At 47.6% G+C, this 20,116-nt stretch overlaps 1 protein-coding gene across 12 annotated transcripts in view; it reads right to left on the reverse strand.

The window, feature by feature from the left end:
- LOC139763049 (ras-GEF domain-containing family member 1B-like) overlaps positions 1-20,116 on the reverse strand; it is a 731,513-nt gene that overhangs the window by 197,111 nt on the left and 514,286 nt on the right. The gene's annotated exons all lie outside the window — the stretch shown is intronic.

Here is a 20,116-nt window from a genome sequence, read left to right on the forward strand (position 1 = left end):
CCATCCACAAGTCTATACATCCATCCACAAGTCTATCCACCCATCCACAATCCTGCGCATATTGGTTCGTCTCTCAACCATGACGTCGACCCCCCCCCCCTCCCCAGTTAACAACCCACCCTCGTCAATCCATCAACCCTCAACAGCTCGTTCTGCCGTCCGTCGCCAGCAAAGGGGGGAGGGGGAAGGGGAAGGGGGGTAGAGGTTCCCGGGGCATTTAAAGCAGGCAACAGCTGGCTGGCTGGTCGTGTCTCCACAGAGTATCAGTCGTTGACTGACGGTCTGTGTGTGGCGCTCATGACTCAGTCATGACTCAGTGACTCAGTCATGACTGAGTCGTGACTGAGTCAGTGAGTCAGGGTTGTGAGGTGAGGGGGCGGCGGGGGGGAAGTAACATGACCCCCCTCTCAGACATGACTGTTTAGCGTCTATCCCATCTATCTATCCTATCTATCTATCTATCTATCTATGTATCCTACCTATCTATCTATCTATGTATCCTACCTATCTATCTATCTATCCTCTGTCCGTCACTCATTCTGAGGCTGAAAATATCACGAACGTTCAATCGAATTATTTTTTTCGTTTTCGTTCGCTCTCAAATTGCCAAATACAGTCTCGTATCACCTTACATGAAAGCGGAATACAGGCGTGTTAACACTGTACCGAGGGGGTGGTTAACACTGAAGCGGGGGGGGTTAACAGTGAAGTGGGTGGCATGTTAACACTGAAGCGGGTGGCTTGTTAACACTGAAGTGGGGAGGCTTGTTAACACCGAAGCTGTTAGCTTGTTAACACCCTTTCCCCTCTACTTCAAAAGCCTCCCCCCTCCCTTCACCTCTCCCCCCCTCACCCGCCCACAACTCGACCTTGCCTGTAAGCCACCAACTTGCATGACCCCCCCACCACCAAACCACAATCCCTCTCCCCCCTCCCACCCACCATGGACTGATACACACACACACACACACACACACACACATCCCCCCCTCCCCCACACACCCTCCCCCTCCTCCCGTGACCACATCCACCGCCTTTTCATTCCGTCTTCTGACAAGAGACACGTCTGGACTGCAGTGGGGGGGGGGGGGGGACACATACATGAAAAGGAACTTATCAAGAAATGATCACTAAAATGTCTGAGGGGGCGGGGGAAGACACCTCCCCTTCCCCACCACCCTCGGGGGAGAGAAAACCCACGTCATTCAGTCAGTCAGTCAGTCAGTCAGTCATTCAGTCAGTCATTCAGTCAGTCAGTCAGTCAGGGCGGAGGACCAATGATCCCGCTTCGACCGTCGGTAAAAAAAAAAAAAATATATCAGGCACCACCATCATCACTACCACCACCGCTGCTCCTCCCCTTCCCCTTTCCCCCTTCCCACGCGTTAACGACCGTAACGACTGAATGACCCAATATCCCCCCCCCCCCTCAAGCTGCTGCTGCTCTTGCTCCTGCTAATGACGTCCAGGACGTGTACTGTGTCCGTGGGGGAAACCAGCAAGGACGACTGAGAGAGAGAGAGAGAGAGAGAGAGAGAGAGAGAGAGAGAGAGAGAGAGAGAGAGAGAGAGAGAGACGTGTCTTCACCAGTGCCAAAACATTTTCTTTTTATGAAAAAAGCTAAGACGTTATTATGACTCTCGTGACCAGAGGAAGTCGATGGTTCGTTCTATCAACATCATTTCAACTTCCCGAACTTACACAACAAACCAAAAACAAATGAGTTACTCTAACAAAGCAACTGTTTGTGTGGACATTACATGTTCAAATGACTTTCTCAAAACTGAATCGAAACTGTGTTCATATGAAAGTCAGAACCTTATAAATATTCTGAGAACAAAACCCACATTGATAGAAAAAATATCACGTTTAAACTGAAGAACAATATAATCGTATATATATATATATATATATATATATATATATATATATATATATATATATATATATATATATATATATATTTTTTTTTTTTATACTTTGTCGCTGTCTCCCGCGTTTGCGAGGTAGCGCAAGGAAACAGACGAAAGAAATGGCCCAACCCCCCCCCATACACATGTACATACACACGTCCACACACGCAAATATACATACCTACACAGCTTTCCATGGTTTACCCCGGACGCTTCACATGCCTTGATTCAATCCACTGACAGCACGTCAACCCCTGTATACCACATCGCTCCAATTCACTCTATTCCTTGCCCTCCTTTCACCCTCCTGCATGTTCAGGCCCCGATCACACAAAATCCTTTTCACTCCATCTTTCCACCTCCAATTTGGTCTCCCTCTTCTCCTCGTTCCCTCCACCTCCGACACATATATCCTCTTGGTCAATCTTTCCTCACTCATCCTCTCCATGTGCCCAAACCACTTCAAAACACCCTCTTCTGCTCTCTCAACCACGCTCTTTTTATTTCCACACATCTCTCTTACCCTTACGTTACTTACTCGATCAAACCACCTCACACCACACATTGTCCTCAAACATCTCATTTCCAGCACATCCATCCTCCTGCGCACAACTCTATCCATAGCCCACGCCTCGCAACCATACAACATTGTTGGAACTACTATTCCTTCAATCATACCCATTTTTGCTTTCCGGGATAATGTTCTCGACTTCCACACATTTTTCAAGGCTCCCAAAATTTTCGCCCCCTCCCCCATCCTATGATCCACTTCCGCTTCCATGGTTCCATCCGCTGACAGATCCACTCCCAGATATCTAAAACACTTCACTTCCTCCAGTTTTTCTCCATTCAAACTCACCTCCCAATTGACTTGACCCTCAACCCTACTGTACCTAATAACCTTGCTCTTATTCACATTTACTCTTAACTTTCTTCTTCCACACACTTTACCAAACTCCGTCACCAGCTTCTGCAGTTTCTCACATGAATCCGCCACCAGCGCTGTATCATCAGCGAACAACAACTGACTCACTTCCCAAGCTCTCTCATCCCCAACAGACTTCATACTTGCCCCTCTTTCCAAGACTCTTGCATTTACCTCCCTAACAACCCCATCCATAAACAAATTAAACAACCATGGAGACATCACACACCCCTGCCGCAAACCTACATTCACATATTCTTTTCTTTCAAACTATTCGCCATTTCCCGCATCAGCAAGGTAGCGTTAAGAACAGAGGACTGGGCCTCTGAGGGAATATCCTCACCTGGCCCACCTCCATTGAACATACAAACCTGCCACAGCCAGGATCGAACCCGGGATCCCTGGTGCAACAGCCGGGAGCGCTAGGCTATGATGGCCCTTAATAGGGAAATGACTATTGTGAAGTAATTATAGTGACGTCACGGTGAACATTTTCTAACCATCATTAGAAAACAAAACTAGAGGAATAAGGAGGAGATAAGAGGATCCTCCCTGAACTTCAGATAACTTCAGCGTTCCAGTGATAACTGAACCTTACAGAAAACCTCTCACGAAATTTACTGAAGAGTAGTTTTTAACCTTGTAAGGTCAATGACTGTAATCTTGTGATCTTTATCAAACTCCTAATGTGTCCCCCTTTCTCTCACCCCTTTATTTTTTTTTTTAAACTATTACCTTTCCTAGTTAAAATAGAATACCGGGAGAATGGCTCAGTGTTTTATTTTTTGTGTGCGTGAAAAGATTCTCTCTTTTTTTTCCTTTTCCTTTTTATATTTTCCGAGTGGAAATATAAGACCCGGTCTTCAGGGAGGAAACTGCAGAGAAATTATGCAAAGAAGGCGGAAGTTACGATCAACCTCTCCTCGTAGTCGACCATAAGGTGCACTCAAGGAGGCAGAACAGATAATGAAATTAACATAAAAAAAAAAAAAAACAGACCAACAAGTAAGAACTGGCGGACCAGGGGAATAATGATAACAAAAGCTCAATTATCTCCGGGTTCTCGAGGGAGATCGGAAATGGAATGAGACATTAACTTTATCTCACGTCATGATACGAGATGATTCCTTCGACGCTAGGGAAACAATTCAGTAAATTGTTATGCTGATTTACAACCCGGCGTAAATGACTGTTTTACATACACAAAAATGATAATTAGACACTCTATTTACGGGTCGGGCTCCACAGAGGTGTATACAAGCCTCCACACACAGTGGAAAAAAAAAAATTGGTTGTTAAACAACATGAAATGTGTGCAGCAGCGAGCAACCAGGTCATGAGCAGCTGCACCAACAAAGCTAGCTGCACAACCCACATCAGCTGCTCACTCAACAATTTTTTTTTTTCAGAGGTCACGAAAAATGGTCCAATGTCTGTTAGGGTAAATCATGGAGAGACGAGAATATAATTGTACCAGTCACGATGTATCTGTGTGGGGGTACATGACCTCGGAAACAATGGTCAGGTCAGGTCAGGTCAGACCCAGCTGTGGGTGCAATGACCTCCTGAACCATCGTAAGGTATACAGGTCACGTCAGGTCAGGTACCAGACCAAACTGTGAGGAGAGAAGACCTCCAAAATCATCGTAAGGTATGCTAATAAGGTCAGGTCAGGTCTCAGGCCCAGCTGTGGGGACAATACACCTCCCAAAACCATCCTTAGGTCACACTATCACATGTCGACCTGGCTCCCATCTTTACCCTCCTCCCTCGTAAGGATACGAAACATGAACTACAAACCCATTAAGTAAACAGGTTTTCCTCGTGAACTACAAAACCATTAAGTAAAACAGGTTTTCCTAGTTAGTTAAACTGGTTTTCCTAGTTATTTAAACAGGTTTTCCTAGTTAGTTATCAAGCTTCAAGTGACGCTGTATCAATAGCTCGCGCCCGCCACCCCCCCTTCCTCTCCCCTCACCGGCTCAGCCTAATTGACCTAATTTCCATGAGTTATATTCCAACTTACGACCTGGGGAAAAAACAGGAAGTTTCTCCTGAAAAAAAAAGGACATGAAGTTTGCAACTTCATTTTCAATGTCACTTCATATTAGGTCAGGCCCTGCCCAAGAGCCAGGTCATACAAAGTTAATTAGTGCCGGTCATATCAGCCCAGGTCCTGCTCAATAACCAGGTCATATTAGGCCAGGTCCTTCTCAATACCCAGGTCATATCAGGTCAGGTCCTTCTCAATAACCAGGGTTGTATCAGATCAGGTCCTCGATAACCAGGTCATATCAGGTCAGGTCTTGCCCAATAACCAGGTCACGGCGGACCGCTGCCGGACACAGTCAATAGAGAAGCTTCTCTCTCTCTCTCTCTCTCTCTCTCTCTCTCTCTCTCTCTCTCTCTCTCTCTCTCTCTCTCTCCCGGACACGCTCATCCACCAGACCAGGCGCGGCGCGCGCACGCACGCACGCGACGCTCCGACGACTCGTTGTTCCGTATTGTGTTTGGTCAGCCATGGGTGCCCCCCCCCCCCACTCGTGGTGGCCCACAGTCAGGTTTCCGGCAGCAAGTTTGTAATAATGACGACAAACTGACCATGTTCCTCCGTGTGGCACCCCCAAACCCCCCCTTAACAATCCCGGCCCAAGTCCCTTCCTACCCACCTCCCAAGCGGGGCAACCAGCCCATTGTTTCTCCAGCTGCGGCTCTCTCTCTCTCTCTCTCTCTCTCTCTCTCTCTCTCTCTCTCTCTCTCTCTCTCTCTCTCTCTCTCTCTCTCTCTCTTCCCATTTTCCTCCACCGTCTCCATCCCAACTCTCGCGCTCTTGTCTCTTCTCCAAATCTCGTGTCTACCTGCCTTCCTTCCTTCATCTTCACTATCCCCCCCGTACCCACACACACACACACACACACACACACACACACACACACACACACACACATACACACCTCGCTCCTCCTCCCCCACCCACGACAACGCAAGACATCTTCTGTTACCCTGTCCCACTACATACAGACCCTACACCAGACTACAAGACCTTCACAGCACTACATGAGCCAGCTCCCTCCCTTACTCCCACAGCCACACAAGAACCCATGTTATCCCAGACTCCAAGTCTTGCTTACACACACACACACACACACACACACACACACACAGCCTCACACACACACACACACACACACACACACACACAGCCTCACACACCACCCGTCTAACTTTAATGGCGAGTCGTGTTCCAATCTAAAAGCGTAATTACGAATTTCAGTGTGTGAATCATTTTTTTTTTTTCCTAACACCTTCAGCCTAATTTTCTCCCTTAAGAAGCTTTGGTTCCACCGTGAAAGTTTCTCTTCCCGTATATTTACGTTCTCACACACGGGTCATATATATATATATATATATATATATATATATATATATATATATATATATATATATATATATATATATAAGGCTTCAATCACTGAGGGTGTTCAAGGGTTTACAACCAGACCTAAATGAAAACACGTACGATGGAAGGAATATTATCAAATACTCTGCCAAATATCACATATGACTACTGTTACATATGACTAATATTACATATGACTAAATCCTACAGGATCTACGTACTGAGCCTCAGATGGACCAAACGAACTAGTTGACCTCTGACCTCGTTAGTAAATTCACTCCCACTCCATCCAGCGGTGTGACCTGACCTGAGAAGATGAGTATTCCAACAAGCCGATAATGTGACCTTGACCTAACAAGCCGTTAATGTGACCTTGACCTCACAAGCTGATAATGTGACCTTGACCTAACAAGCCGGTAATGTGACCTTGACCTAACAACACGACATACCAACGGCCGGTTATTTGACCTTAATTGAGGCGGCAGCTTGTTACGACCGGGCTCCTAGCGCAAACCTAATTACCATTGGCTGTCTCATCTGGTCAGGATTTAAAGAGCGTCACAGATGGTAGTGTGAGGCATGAGAGAGAAAAATGATCCTACCCCCACCCCTTTCCCTCCCTCCCTCCCTCCCTCCATTCCTCTACCATACCTATAAAAGCCCCCTTTACTTCTGACAGTCCGCCTTTTCCATTCCATCCCATCCCCCCATTCTCTCTCTCTCTCTCTCTCTCTCTCTCTCTCTCTCTCTCTCTCTCTCTCTCTCTCTCTCTCTCTCCTTTCCCGTCAAATATTCTAGTTTCGCTCCCTCTCCACTATACTCACCCTCTCCCACACAATCTCTCTCCCTTCCTATCCATCCACCCTTGTCCTCCATAACTCTATACCCTCTCTACCCCCCCCCCCCCCCCAGCAACACCTGTTAAATCCCGTCGCGCTAATCCTTCCTGTGGATTACAGGCAGAAAATGATCATTTTAAGAGGATTACACTCGCCTGTGGTGGTGGGTGGGAGGGTGGGGGAGGGGGGGGGGGCAGTCACAGCCAGCAGGTGTAGCAGGGCAGGTGTTTTACCACACCTGTCACACAGGTGTGTATGTGAGAGAGAGAGAGAGAGAGAGAGAGAGAGAGAGAGAGAGAGAGAGAGAGAGAGAGAGTGCGAACACAGACACATGCGTCTCAGTAGATGCAGGTGCTGGAGGGGGAGAGAAGAGAGGGGTGGGATGTTTAAAGGGGGGGGGGGAGGGGTGAAGTACGCGGAGTGTTACCCACCGTGGACTCACGCACACCAACACGAAGTCTGTGCATGAATAAGTCATGACGCTTCGAGCCCTTGATTCCACCCATGCAAATGGCAGAGACACGAAGTTAAAAGACAACACAAAACGTTTTCGTTAACTCGGGTTACAATCTATACGTACTTTAACGCACTTCGCCACGACTTTCTAATGAACTTCTCGAGGCAAACGTCTTGGTTCCAAGAGCAAAAAGGGACGGGACTCAAAGAGTCTTTCAGTAGCTTGTATCCCTCTAGAAAGGTGGTTGCCAACATGTGTAAGCTAGCACCAAGAGAGGGTTGCCAACATGTATGTGCAAGTATCATCATCAAGGTCTTACCTCAACACACAACGGCAAGGAGACGCGGAGGCGCGCTATGATAAGTCATGACCGCTGCGACATCTGTTTCTTTCCTTGAGCCGCTTAGCTTTGGAAACTCTTAACCCTCTTGCGTCTTTCCAGGCGAGTACGATCTCATACCTTTTTATAAGCCAAGTCTCCCACCTCAAGGATATATATATATATATATATATATATATATATATATATATATATATATATATATATATATATATAAGCATCGCCTTCATCTCTCTTATCATCATTTATCACATATTTTTCATTGATTCCCCATTTACTTCCCCTTACCCTGAATTTTCCTCTTCCACTCTCCGTTTTCTCTTCTTATCTCATATATATATATATATATATATATATATATATATATATATATATATATATATATATATATATATATATATATATATATATTTCCTGCTCCTGAATTTTCCCTCTCTTTCCCTCCCTCCACACACACCACACGCTCCCTGCCTCTCTTCCCTTTTGAACAACATCTTCAGACACCAGGGTGAAAATATCTTCGAAATTCTCGAAAACACGACCCTTCCTTACCACCGTTACTCAATGGGTAATTAACCTGGCGATAATTAAGGGTCAGGTCTCCTTCACCACACCTGGTCTGAGGTGGGTGGGGGGGATGATGATCATTAAGGGCCAGATGACCCTAGTCACACAAGGACGACCCAGCTTACAGATCCTACCACCCCATCAAGTGGTCAGTGGCCAACCCTGGGCTCAGGAGGCGCACAGGAAATGACATTTAGAAAAAAAAAAGAAAAACTCACAAAATAGTAATTACTGTCACTCCAAAAACAAGAACAAAAAATGACGACAAAAGATAAAAGCATCGCTTCCGTGTGTGTGTGTGTGTGTGTGTGTGTAAACTTATGGAAATATGGTCACTAAACATAACCTGGTTTACATCGCATCTTTCACTCCAAAGCTGGAGGCTTAAGGCCAGCAAGAAGAGTGATAATCTATTGGTATCCCTATCATTAGTTTACCTTGGCAAACTACTATACAACTGTGGGTTTACAGTCACATTAGGTCACCGGTAGGTGTCCTTCTCTTTAGTTTACCGTGCAACCTTTATATCCGAGTATACACCTGCGCGTTTACAGCCATCACTGGCTTTACCCTTAGTTTACTTCCAGCCTGTTATACCCTCGTATACTACCGTGGGTTTACAGGCAACGGGAGGAGCCATCCACCATTCGCCTCTTCCCATGGTTTACCCTGAGTCTCTTATAAGACCAAACAACACACAAGAATTCCTCTTCCAGTCTAATGCAAATGAGACGATTCCAGGATGAAGCGAAGGATTCACGTAACAAGCTTCTGGACCCAGGACATACACCTTCTAGGATCCTGGAAGCCAACGTAATTCCTGAAGGAGGCACCGCTGGCGGTGTACGGGTACTAGGATCCTGGAAGCCAACGTAATTCCTGAAGAAGGCACTGCTGGCGGTGTGCATGAAGGAGACGAAAAAAGAAATACCCACTTAGAAGGTCTTGTTGTAATAAAGATAATAACAAAGACAAACCTTCTTTTTTATTCCCTCGTTCGAATCCCTTTTCATTTGAGCGTGGTAAGGTGCTAGCGCGTCTGCACCACCGCCAGGATAGTGCTGGACAAACGAAACTCCGTGAACTCCCTCCCTAACCTGGTGTTTTATTCGTCAAGACTTGCGATACGAAACAACAAGATGTTCACTCTCAAGTCTTATGTGCAATTGTTCGTCCTCGCCTATTAGGATTAACTCCTCTCATAGCTTCCACTGGCATCCCATTTTCTTCTCCCATCTCCCGGTGATAATACAGAAGGTCATATACGCCATTGTTCTTCTTGTCAGGCGCCGTAACTCTTTAAACCTTCAATGGAATCGTATTGACCGATCTGGCTCACAAAAGGTTTAATCGCTCGCGACAGATGAATTACAGACTTTCTTTCTTTCTCTTTTTTTTTTTTCTTTTTCTGGAAGGTCGCTCTGGGTTCTACTTGGGGTCTATACCTGGAAGTTGCTTCGGGTTCTAAGCTCAGTTCAATTTCAGGAAATTTGCTCTGGGTTCTAAACTGATTTTTGCTTCCTGGAAATCGGTCTTGCTTCTAAACTGACTCTGTTTCTGGAAGTCATTCTTGTGTCCGGACTTTGTTCCAGGAAATCGGTCTTGATTCCAAGCAGACTCTACTGCTGGAAGTCACTCTCCGTTCTAAACTGAGTCTGTTCCTGGAAGTCACTCTTGATTATTGACTCTCTCATCTTGGAGGTCTTATTTCGTTCTGGAAAGACTTGACGCTGGAAGTTGGCTCTGGGTTATAAGACCAGCCGACCCTCTATCCCTCACGGTGCCACTGTTCAAGAAGGATACGCGGGTACGTTCCAGGCCTGAATCACTCTTTCCAAGAACCAGAACGAATGACTTTCCAGGGTCTTAAACTACAGTCGAACAAGCAACAAAGGAACGACCTTCCGCAGGCTCAACCCTCATCCCACAAGCAACGACGGCGGCATTCCACACAATCGTCTAAAAAACAAACAAACAAAAATTACTTTCCAGGGCCTTCACGCCTCCTCCAACAAGCAACGAAGGACCTTCTTGAAGGAACCGTCTGCAGGTCGTGTCTAACTTGCTGCTAACATTTTCCAACAAGGTGTATATTAACCTTCTCCATCACGACCGCTGGAAACTGACAATGTAATATGTCAGAAAATAAAATGCCATGAACTCAAGGTAGCAATGAGGGGCTCTCCAGCAAGCTTCACGGCTTTCCTGACAGCCTCCGGCGCCCTCTTAAGCTTCAAAAGGCTTTCCTGGCAGCCTCCGGCGCCCTCTCAAGCTTCAAAAGGCTTTCCTGGCAGCCTCCGGCGCCCTCTTAAGCTTCAAAAGGCTTTCCTGACAGCCTCCGGCGCCCTCTCAAGCTTCAAAAGGCTTTCCTGGCAGCCTCCGGCGCCCTCTCAAGCTTCAAAGGGCTTTCCTGGCAGGTTCGAAGGTGCTCTTCCAAGCTTCAGGGCTCTGCGACAGGTGAGAAGGGTCTCTGGCAAGCTTCAGGGCTTTTCTGACCAGCTCTAATGGGCTTGTTTTCAGGCCTATCTCAGAGATTTTAAGGGCGTATCGTGAGGAACAGAGGACTGAGCCTAAGAGGGAATATCCTCACTTGGCCCCCTTCTCTATTCTTTCTTTGGGAGAAGTAAAAACTAGAGGGGAGGGAGGGGAGGATTTCCAGCCCCCCGCTCCCTCCCCTTTTAGTCGCCTTCTACGACACGCAGGGAATACGTGGAAAGTATTCTTACTCCCCTATCCCCAAGGGATAGTATACATACATATATGTATATACATACACCAACCACTACAGCAAAAGACAACTCGCTCTCTGAGTAATCATTAGCTCTTTCTCTTCTAAACTTTTTTCTTCTACGAGGCTTTGACTGTATGAAAAAAAACTTTAAATGGAAAGTCCCTCGCCAGCCCCCCCCCCCCCCCCCCCAAGCCTACCCTAAGGTTGTGAATACCCGACAACAACTTTTGAAGACAGAATCAGACTGTGTGATGTGTACAGCCTACGCATCCGACCCCATACACCGTTTTCCATCTCTCCAACTCTAATGCTCGAGTGTGTGTTACTTCGTTTTTTCCCTTCGTACAGCGGGGAGAAAAAGGTTGATGTACGAGGGGGAGGGAGGGGGTTACTTTTATCTCGATGCCCGTAGAGAGACGAATCTCTCACTGAGAGATATGTGAGATTTGTTATTCGAGGTCCAGCGAGAGAGACAGAGAGATAAGTAAAATGGGATCACCTCTCAGTCTAATGCGATCTGATGGCTTGTGTCTACGTGTGTTTGTGTGTGATCCCCCCCCCCCCTCCTCTCTCTCTCTCTCTCTCTCTCTCTCTCTCTCTCTCTCTCTCTCTCTCTCTCTCTCTCTCTCGCGCGCGCGCGCGCGCTGGTCCGCCATTCCTCAGCAGCTGGGAGGGGGACCATCCAACCCCCAACCCCCCATACCCAGTGCGGCGTCAGCTACTTAGCTAAGGGGAAAAGCGTATGTAGGCGTAAAGTGTCGGCCAAATTTGCGTCGATGAGGCGTCACGTCCTCAAACACGACGTCCTTCACAACGCTGTCGTCCCCTCCCCCCCCCAACCTGCGTCGTGGAAGACGTCCACAGCCTCCCCCCCCCCCCCCAAATCACCACCACGACCCCACCCCCCTCTTCGTCTTAATCACTTTCCTGGACGACCAAAGAACGAACATTAGCGATCAAAGGACAAGCGCTTCATTCAGTAATGAAGAGGAAAAAAAGAAAAAAAAAGGAACAGGCAAAGAAGCGACTGGATGGGAAGATATTTAGGATTACGATGAAGACAAAGGAAAGTAAACAGAGAGAGAGAGAGAGAGAGAGAGAGAGAGAGAGAGAGAGAGAGAGAGAGAGAGAGAGAGAGAGATTCCCCCCCTCCCCCACTCCTCACTCTCCCTGTGCCTTACTTCGCAATATGCAGTTCCTTTTGCTGACGTCACATGCAACCCTCAGCAACGCCAGCGAAATCTTGCTGCGTAGCGGAGTGCGTGTGCGTGCGTGTGCGTGCGTGTGCGTGTGCGTGTGTGTGTGTGTGTGTGTGTGTGTGTGTGAATATTCCAAGCGCTTCCCCCTTCCTCTCTCTCTCGGGACACGGCATAAAACAGACCATCTTCCCCCAACTCGGTCATAATAAGTTGCTGTTCATCGATCGCCCGGTCAATGTACCTCCCTCTATGATCTACATCCATCTCCTTCCTTATGATCTTTTCCTTCCTTATCATCCATCCATTCCATCTAGTTTTATCATCATCATCCATACATTCCATCTAATTCTATGATCATCCATCCATACATTCCATCTAGTTTTATCATACAATTCCCTCTCTCTCCCTCTGGCTCGCGTCTCCCTTTTTTTGCTCCTCCGCGGGTTCCCTTTAATAGTGCTCTTCCTCTCCCTTAACCCCACCCTGTCTCCCTTTGATTTGCATCCCTGTCGTTTCGGAAGTCCTCATTCTCCCTAATGTCTGAGGACGACCCGCCACTGTTCCTCGAGCGTCTCCTGCAGCGGCAGGAGAAGCACCCACACCCCCTCCTGACAAAGCAACCCACCCTGGCTAGACAGACAACCCACCAGAAAGACATACAGACAGCCAGACAGACATACAGATAGCCAGTCAGATGGCCAAACAGCCAGCCAGACATACAGACAGCCAGCCAGCTAGACATACAGACAGCCAGCCAGCTAGACATACAGACAGCCAGTCAGATGGCCAAACAGCCACCCAGACATACAGACAGCCAGCCAGCTAGACATACAGACAGACGGCCAGACATACAGACAGACAGACAGGATTCGCGACAGGGAAGGTAGGGCAGCAACAACCTCGCAGCCAGTCACGCGTCCACGTCAGGAACAAAATATTTAAATAAAAGAGACTTGGGTTCCCTCAGGTCGGAGGTTTGTGTCTGTTTCCCGATGCGGCAAAGTACAGTCTTGCAGTCCCTGTATAATGCTTGCCTTGTGTGTGCTGGGAGAGAGGAGGAGGAGGAGGAGGAGGAGGAATAAAAGGAGGGGACGATGGAGTGAGTGGAATAAACAGGGAGGAAAGAGAGAGGGGGAGGGGAAAGGTGAGAAGGATATGGAATTGACGTAATCATTCGAAGGAGAAGGAAGACAAACATAAATTCGATGCATGAGGAGTAAGGAACGAGGAAGGAAGGAAGGAAGGAAGAGAGGAACGAAGGAAGGAAGGAAGAAAGAGAAGGAAGAGAGGAAGAGAGGAAGGAAGGAAGGAAGGGAGAGAGGAAGGAAGGAGAAAGAAAGACTCAAACTCCTGACTTCCTTTGTAAAGCACTGTGCATGAATTAAGAATTTGTTTTCTTCTTAAATTTCACGTGTGAGCCCCTGCCAGCACGTCCCCAGCGAGGCATGGTGTGCAGGGCGACCCCCCCACCCACCCACACTGTGCCACACTCGGGTGCACCCACCCACCCACACTGTACCACAGTATGGTGCGCCCACCCCCACACTGTACCACAGTAGGGTGCGCCCACCCCCACGGTGTGCCACACTCGGGTGTAAGTGTGGCAAGTCGCGTGGTGCTGTGGCTACGGCCAGCGCCACATAGGGTGTGTTTCCTCCCATCATCATCATTGCTATGGGACTCCCAATCCGGTCAGCCTCCCACAGCAATCTTCCTCACACGTCCCACACACCCCCCCCACACCCACCTCATCTCCTCCCACCCACATCCCCACTGTACGTCACCATCCCCACTGTACGTCACCATCCCCACTGTACGTCACCATCCCCACTGTACGTCACCATCCCAACTGTACGTCACCATCCCCACTGTACGTCACCATCCCAACTGTACGTCACCATCCCACTGTACGTCACCATCCCAACTGTACGTCACCATCCACACTGTACGTCGTTAATCCTCAGTATACGTCGTTCATCCTCAGTATATGTCGTTCATCCTCACTATACGTCGTTAATCCTCACTATACGTCATTAATCCTCAGTATACATCGTTAATCCTCAATATGCGTCGTTAATCCTCAGTATACGTCATTAATCCTCACTCCACGTCGTTCATCTTCACTATACGTGGTTAATCCTCACTATACGTCGTCAAACGTAACATTATCATTATTCAACCTCATTTCAAATCGCCAGCAGCAGCCTCTATCTGTGCATCATCTCCAGCCTCATTATGAGAGAGAGAGAGAGAGAGAGAGAGAGAGAGAGAGAGAGAGAGAGAGAGAGAGAGAGAGAGAGAGAGAGAGATAATCTACAAGATGTGTGTCTGTGTGAGCTACCCCCGACCACACGCCTAATGAGAAGCGTGTCTTTTATCCTCCGGCCCATACACGTGCGTGATGAGAAGTGCCCCTCCCTCTCTCTCTCTCTCTCTCTCTCTCTCTCTCTCTCTCTCTCTCTCTCTCTCTCTCTCTCTCTCTCAATACGTCCCATAAAACATGCCAGATCACAGGCGAAATACGTCAAGTTTAATCTCCATGTGTGTGTGTGAGAGAGAGAGAGAGAGAGAGAGAGAGAGAGAGAGAGAGAGAGAGAGAGAGAGAGGAAAATCTATATAGATATAAGAATAAATGAACGGATGAAGGCATGGAGGAATGAACTTTGAGACCGACTTAAAAAATTTCACAAGGAAGAAAATATATATATATATATATATATATATATATATATATATATATATATATATATATATATATATATATATATATATATATAAAATTACAGAAGATGGTCACCTTTGTCGACCGTTGATGTTTTGAGTGTGGATCCCCAGGAGGAGGTTTATGTACACTTCTTACATATATTTCTTATCTTTTCCTTTTTTCTTCATTTTTTTTTAATGTCAAAGACTCCAATCATGGAGGGAAAGATTCCACACCGACCCCGCCCAGGACCACAAGAAAATCATTAGAATAAGAGAGGGATAAAAACGGAGGAGAAAAAAAAGGAAAAAGGGAGAACAAAGAACATTGATATTTTTGGAATGAAAAAACAACCCAACCCTGCATGTCATTTTCTTTTCTCTCAAGAAAAAAAAAAAAAACGGGAGTCAAGTTGTAGCTTGGAGAAAATAATGAGTCAAAAACTTCCAAAAGCTTTTGGTGTAAGGAAAGAAACAGAGATTGGCAATACTTGGGAATACCCAAGTTATGCCTATAGAAGTGGGGAAAGAGGAGAACCAGCCAAACATTTACTGCTAATCATAATAAATAACTTTACACGACAACAAGGCGTTTTTTTTTTTCATTTCCACTAATTACCATGATTTTCATTCTGTTGGTTTTCAATACTTACAGGTAGAAGGACAATGACCTCTAGCTCAGGGGTCATAGTTCAGGGGTCACTAACGTTCATAAGCTCACAAGGAAAGACAATGGGCAAACTTTTCTTGACCATCATACTTACGGTCCACCAAGAATCTGGAACTTAGGAAAAAAAAGAAAGAAAGAAAGAAGAACCCTTTCCAGGTATGGTTTTTTTTTTTTGGAAGGGTTACGTACTGTGCATACACTATCTCTTCTTCAGGTACTGAAAAGCGAAAAGCTGTTGCTCTGCGGTCTATTGGTTCTATATACTTGCACCCGGGCTGGTAAAGTAAACTCTCTCTCTCTCTCTCTCTCTCTCTCTCTCTCTCTCTCTCTCTCTCTCTCTCTCTCTCTCTCTCTCTCTCGAGCCACTTCTTTCCGCCACACTACACAACCATTCCTGACAGGGTTTAGTGAACTGTTTATATTTTTGTTTACGTCAGGAGAGCGGCTACAAGCTCCTGCAAGCACTTTCATCTCTTCCCTTTTTTTTTCTTTCTTTTTTCTTTCTTTCTCTTTTCCCCCCCAACGCTTTCAATCTCAATATTTTCACGGTTGCAGAATACAGTGGCGCCGACGCCCCCCCCCCCTCCCCCCTCCCCACACAGAGGCTATTCCAACTTCAACGCGTTATCTTTCCTTCTTTTTTTTCTCTAAGTCAGTTTTTCCATTCGTCTTCAGAGCATCAACTCTTTTCAACACCACGACTTAATCCCTCCTGAGATCGACGACTTGATCCCTTTAAGTTAGACGACCTAATCCCTTCAGTGCCAGGGGTCAACCCCATGAGTACGACTCGAACCTCTTTCGAGTGCGAGGACCTAACCCACTGAGCCAACCCACACACCACTGCGACGCCCCAAAGCCAACGTATGCAAGGGCGTTAAAACGTCGCCCTCAGGGTGGGTCGAGAGGCCGTTGCTTGAACGTAACCAAATTACAGAGGGCGCTATGGACAAGGGTGAGTACCTACGTACGACAGACACACTCATACGCACCACACTCAAAACACCCTGGACTCACCTCACACTAACACCACGCACACTAAAACCCTCTCTCGCGTTCTTCACTTATCCCCCTCTTCAGCGGATACCATCTCAAATCTTCCCTTCTTCCTGTCTATCCATCTATTCATCCTTCTTTCCATCCATCTCTTCATTCATTTCCAACCTTCCCCCACCTCCCCATCCATCCATCACTACGTCAAGCAGCTGGGTGAGCCCAACGACATGGAGGTTAACTCAGGAAAGGGAACACATCTTTAATGTCAATTATGTAAATGCGCTGAGGCTTGGCTTCTTCCTACTCCCTCAAGATGTCGACCGTTTTCGTCCTTTCACCTGATTATATTCTAATATGTTTACGTCGACCATCTCACCGCTGAAGACTATCATAACAGATGGTATAGCTGCTTATGGCTGTACTATCCTGTCTCCATCTATAGTGGTGGGTGGTGGAGGAGCCTTCTGCTTTACTATCCTGCCTCCATCTATAGTGGTGGGTGGTGGAGGAACCTTCTGCTTTAACTATAACTATTACTAGGATTTTAGGATAATGTTACTGTCCTTCTGTGGGATATCCCGTCATGGACTATCAAGGCCACCTGTCGTCTGTCCTTCCCATGTACACAGACGCCATTACAGGTCCAACGAATCTCATAAGATCATGTTCACACGTCATGTTCACACGTCATGTTCACACGTCATGTGCTGCTGGAAACATCCCTTGTCATCACACGACACTACACCAAATTGCGTTCCTGTGCGACACGAACGTATGCCTGCCCTTACGCCACGAACGCGCGATCGTAGACACACGATCGCACGAACGGAAGACGCTGGTAACGCACGAACGAACCACCCCGCTGGTGGCCTCTCGTCATCAGTATCCCCCTCCTCCCCCCTCGCCCCCCCCCCCGCCGTCAAGTACGTGGTGAGGGAGGGGTGAGAGGAAGGGGGGACCTTGCCAAGGGCAACTTGACAAGTCTTGACGGCAATGTTTATTTTCACGTTCTGGTGTAAGGTACGACGAGGCAGGCAGGCAGGGCTGGGTGGGGGAGGAGGAGGGGGAGGAGGGGAGGGGAGGAAAGAAGAAGAGGAAGGAGGGGGGGGAGGAGGGAAGGGGGGGTATATTACAGACACTCGCTAGGCACAGATCTTCCCTGGTAAGGTCCACACGGATCCCACCATCACACTGGTGTAGTCTGGAGGGACATGAAGGAGGAGGAGGGGAAAAAAAAAAGAAAAGAGAGGGAGATAAATGAAAAAAAAAAAAAAAGTAAGGGGGACTTCGAGAGAAGGAGGGAGGGAGGGGGGGAGGGGAATAAAACTACATGAGTTACTGCTGGAACTGTGGGCCCCTTCACCCCCCCATCTCCCCCAACGAAACTACCGCAGGGGGAAAAATATGACAAGACTAAAATTGCTGACAAAAACAAAAAATAATAATATTTTTTTTCCAGAGAAATTTCGCAATTTTTTGGGAGGGAAAATGGAAAAAAAATCCCTCTTAGATATTCCCAATGTCTCCTGTTGGCTTCCAGGGATTTTTCCCTCCGAACGGAAAGTCTCTTTCCCTCGCTCCGTCCCTCCCCCAGCAGCAGCAAGCAGGCAACCACAACCATGGAGGATCTCTCTCTCTCTCTCTCTCTCTCTCTCTCTCTCTCTCTCTCTCTCTCTCTCTCTCTCTCACCGAAATGTACACACCAATTACCCTAGTATGTTGCCGCTAAAAGAGGGGGTTGGGGATACAGCCTGTCGTGTGTGTGTGTGTGTGTGTGTGTGTGTCCCCACCCCAGCACTGGCTCACTGGCCACCTACACTCACCCAACAGCTGGGTCACCTCGCCATAAATCGAACGCGTGACCTTGCGAACGACGCGTCGCACTGGGATACCAGCGGAGCCACCAACACTGAAAGATGGCGAGCCAAGGATTTATGAAGTTTACACTGCCAGGGTGAGCAGTATACTACACTACCAGGGTGAGCAGTATATTACGCCGTCGGAATATGCTGCATACTGTGATGTCAGGATGAACAGCATACCGCACAATCTGGATATGCTACACAATATGATGCCAGGATATGCTGCACATACTATGGTGCCATGATATGCAGCATACTGTGATGCCAGGGTGAGCAGCATACTAGAATCCTTCAGCATTACCGCACTTCATCAAAGTGTGAGTCTGGGGGCACCGCCACACTCTACCCCCACCATAACCCCCTCCTACAAGTAACGCATCCCCTCCCAAACTACAACCCCGTGTAACGCAACTCCTCCCCCTACATCCCTCACGACCTCCATTTACCATCACAACCCACGACTTTGATCTACGACTGCAAAATATACGTAACCTCCACACCACCCACCCCAGTGCTAGCCTCCACACCCGCACACCACCCACCCCAATGCTTCTCCTTCCTAATATTAACCTGTCGTATAAATATCTATATTCTGCCAATACTCCCTGCCTTACGACACTGACTTACGACTGACGTAGTCCTCCTCGCAGAGGCCGTCTCTTACTGTTGCGTCACAGATAATCTTTACCATGGATGATGATGATGATGATGGAGGGGTTGGGTTTATATTAAGCTTAATTCAAGCTGCAGGGAAGCTTGTCGAGGCCAATTAAGGTCGTGTGTGAGGATGCAAGAGGTCAAGCTGGGTCTTCCACGGTCAAGCTGGGTCTCTGAAAGTCAAGCTGGGGGAGTTCATGCGGGCTCAAGCTTGGGGTTTTTATCAAGTGACCGATCCTGCAGGTTGAATTCAAGCTGGGTCTTACTACGTCATTCAGGGTCATGCGGGGTCAAGCTGGGTCTTCCAAGCTCAAGCTGGGTCCTGAACCATGACTATGCCAGACCCAGAACAATAAAAGTGAACACCACAGTGAACACCATCCACCACAAACAGAACACCACTCCCGACCGCGTTCAACTCGACGGCGAACTCATTCGAGCAGCGTTCAACCCAACCAAACACGAAAACATACCCGCCCTCAGTCCCCCCTCCCCCCCCCTCCCCACGTATGCATTCATGCATCTTGGTCTGAAAACCTGATTTCAGCTGAACTTGGCGGAGCCAAGTTTCGCGAAGTAATTTGCCTGGGAGGAGGGTAACAAGGCTGTTCGGAGTAATGAAGTTGGTTACTGAGGTGGCGGGGGGGTCACTGGGGAGTGGGGGGAGGGGAGGGGGTAGGGCTGGTTCCCAGGTCAACGGGAGGAGAAGTAACAGCAACAACAGTAAAAGCAGTAGTAACAGAAGATTGCAGGGGACTGAGAGGAAACGGGAGCCATCCTAGCCACAGACACACCACAGACACACCACCAGTACACAGACACGCCACAGACAGACCTCCACTACACAAACAGACCTC

The sequence above is a fragment of the Panulirus ornatus genome, chromosome 46, assembly GCF_036320965.1.
Source record: "Panulirus ornatus isolate Po-2019 chromosome 46, ASM3632096v1, whole genome shotgun sequence".
Taxonomy (NCBI): Eukaryota; Metazoa; Arthropoda; class Malacostraca; order Decapoda; family Palinuridae; genus Panulirus; species Panulirus ornatus.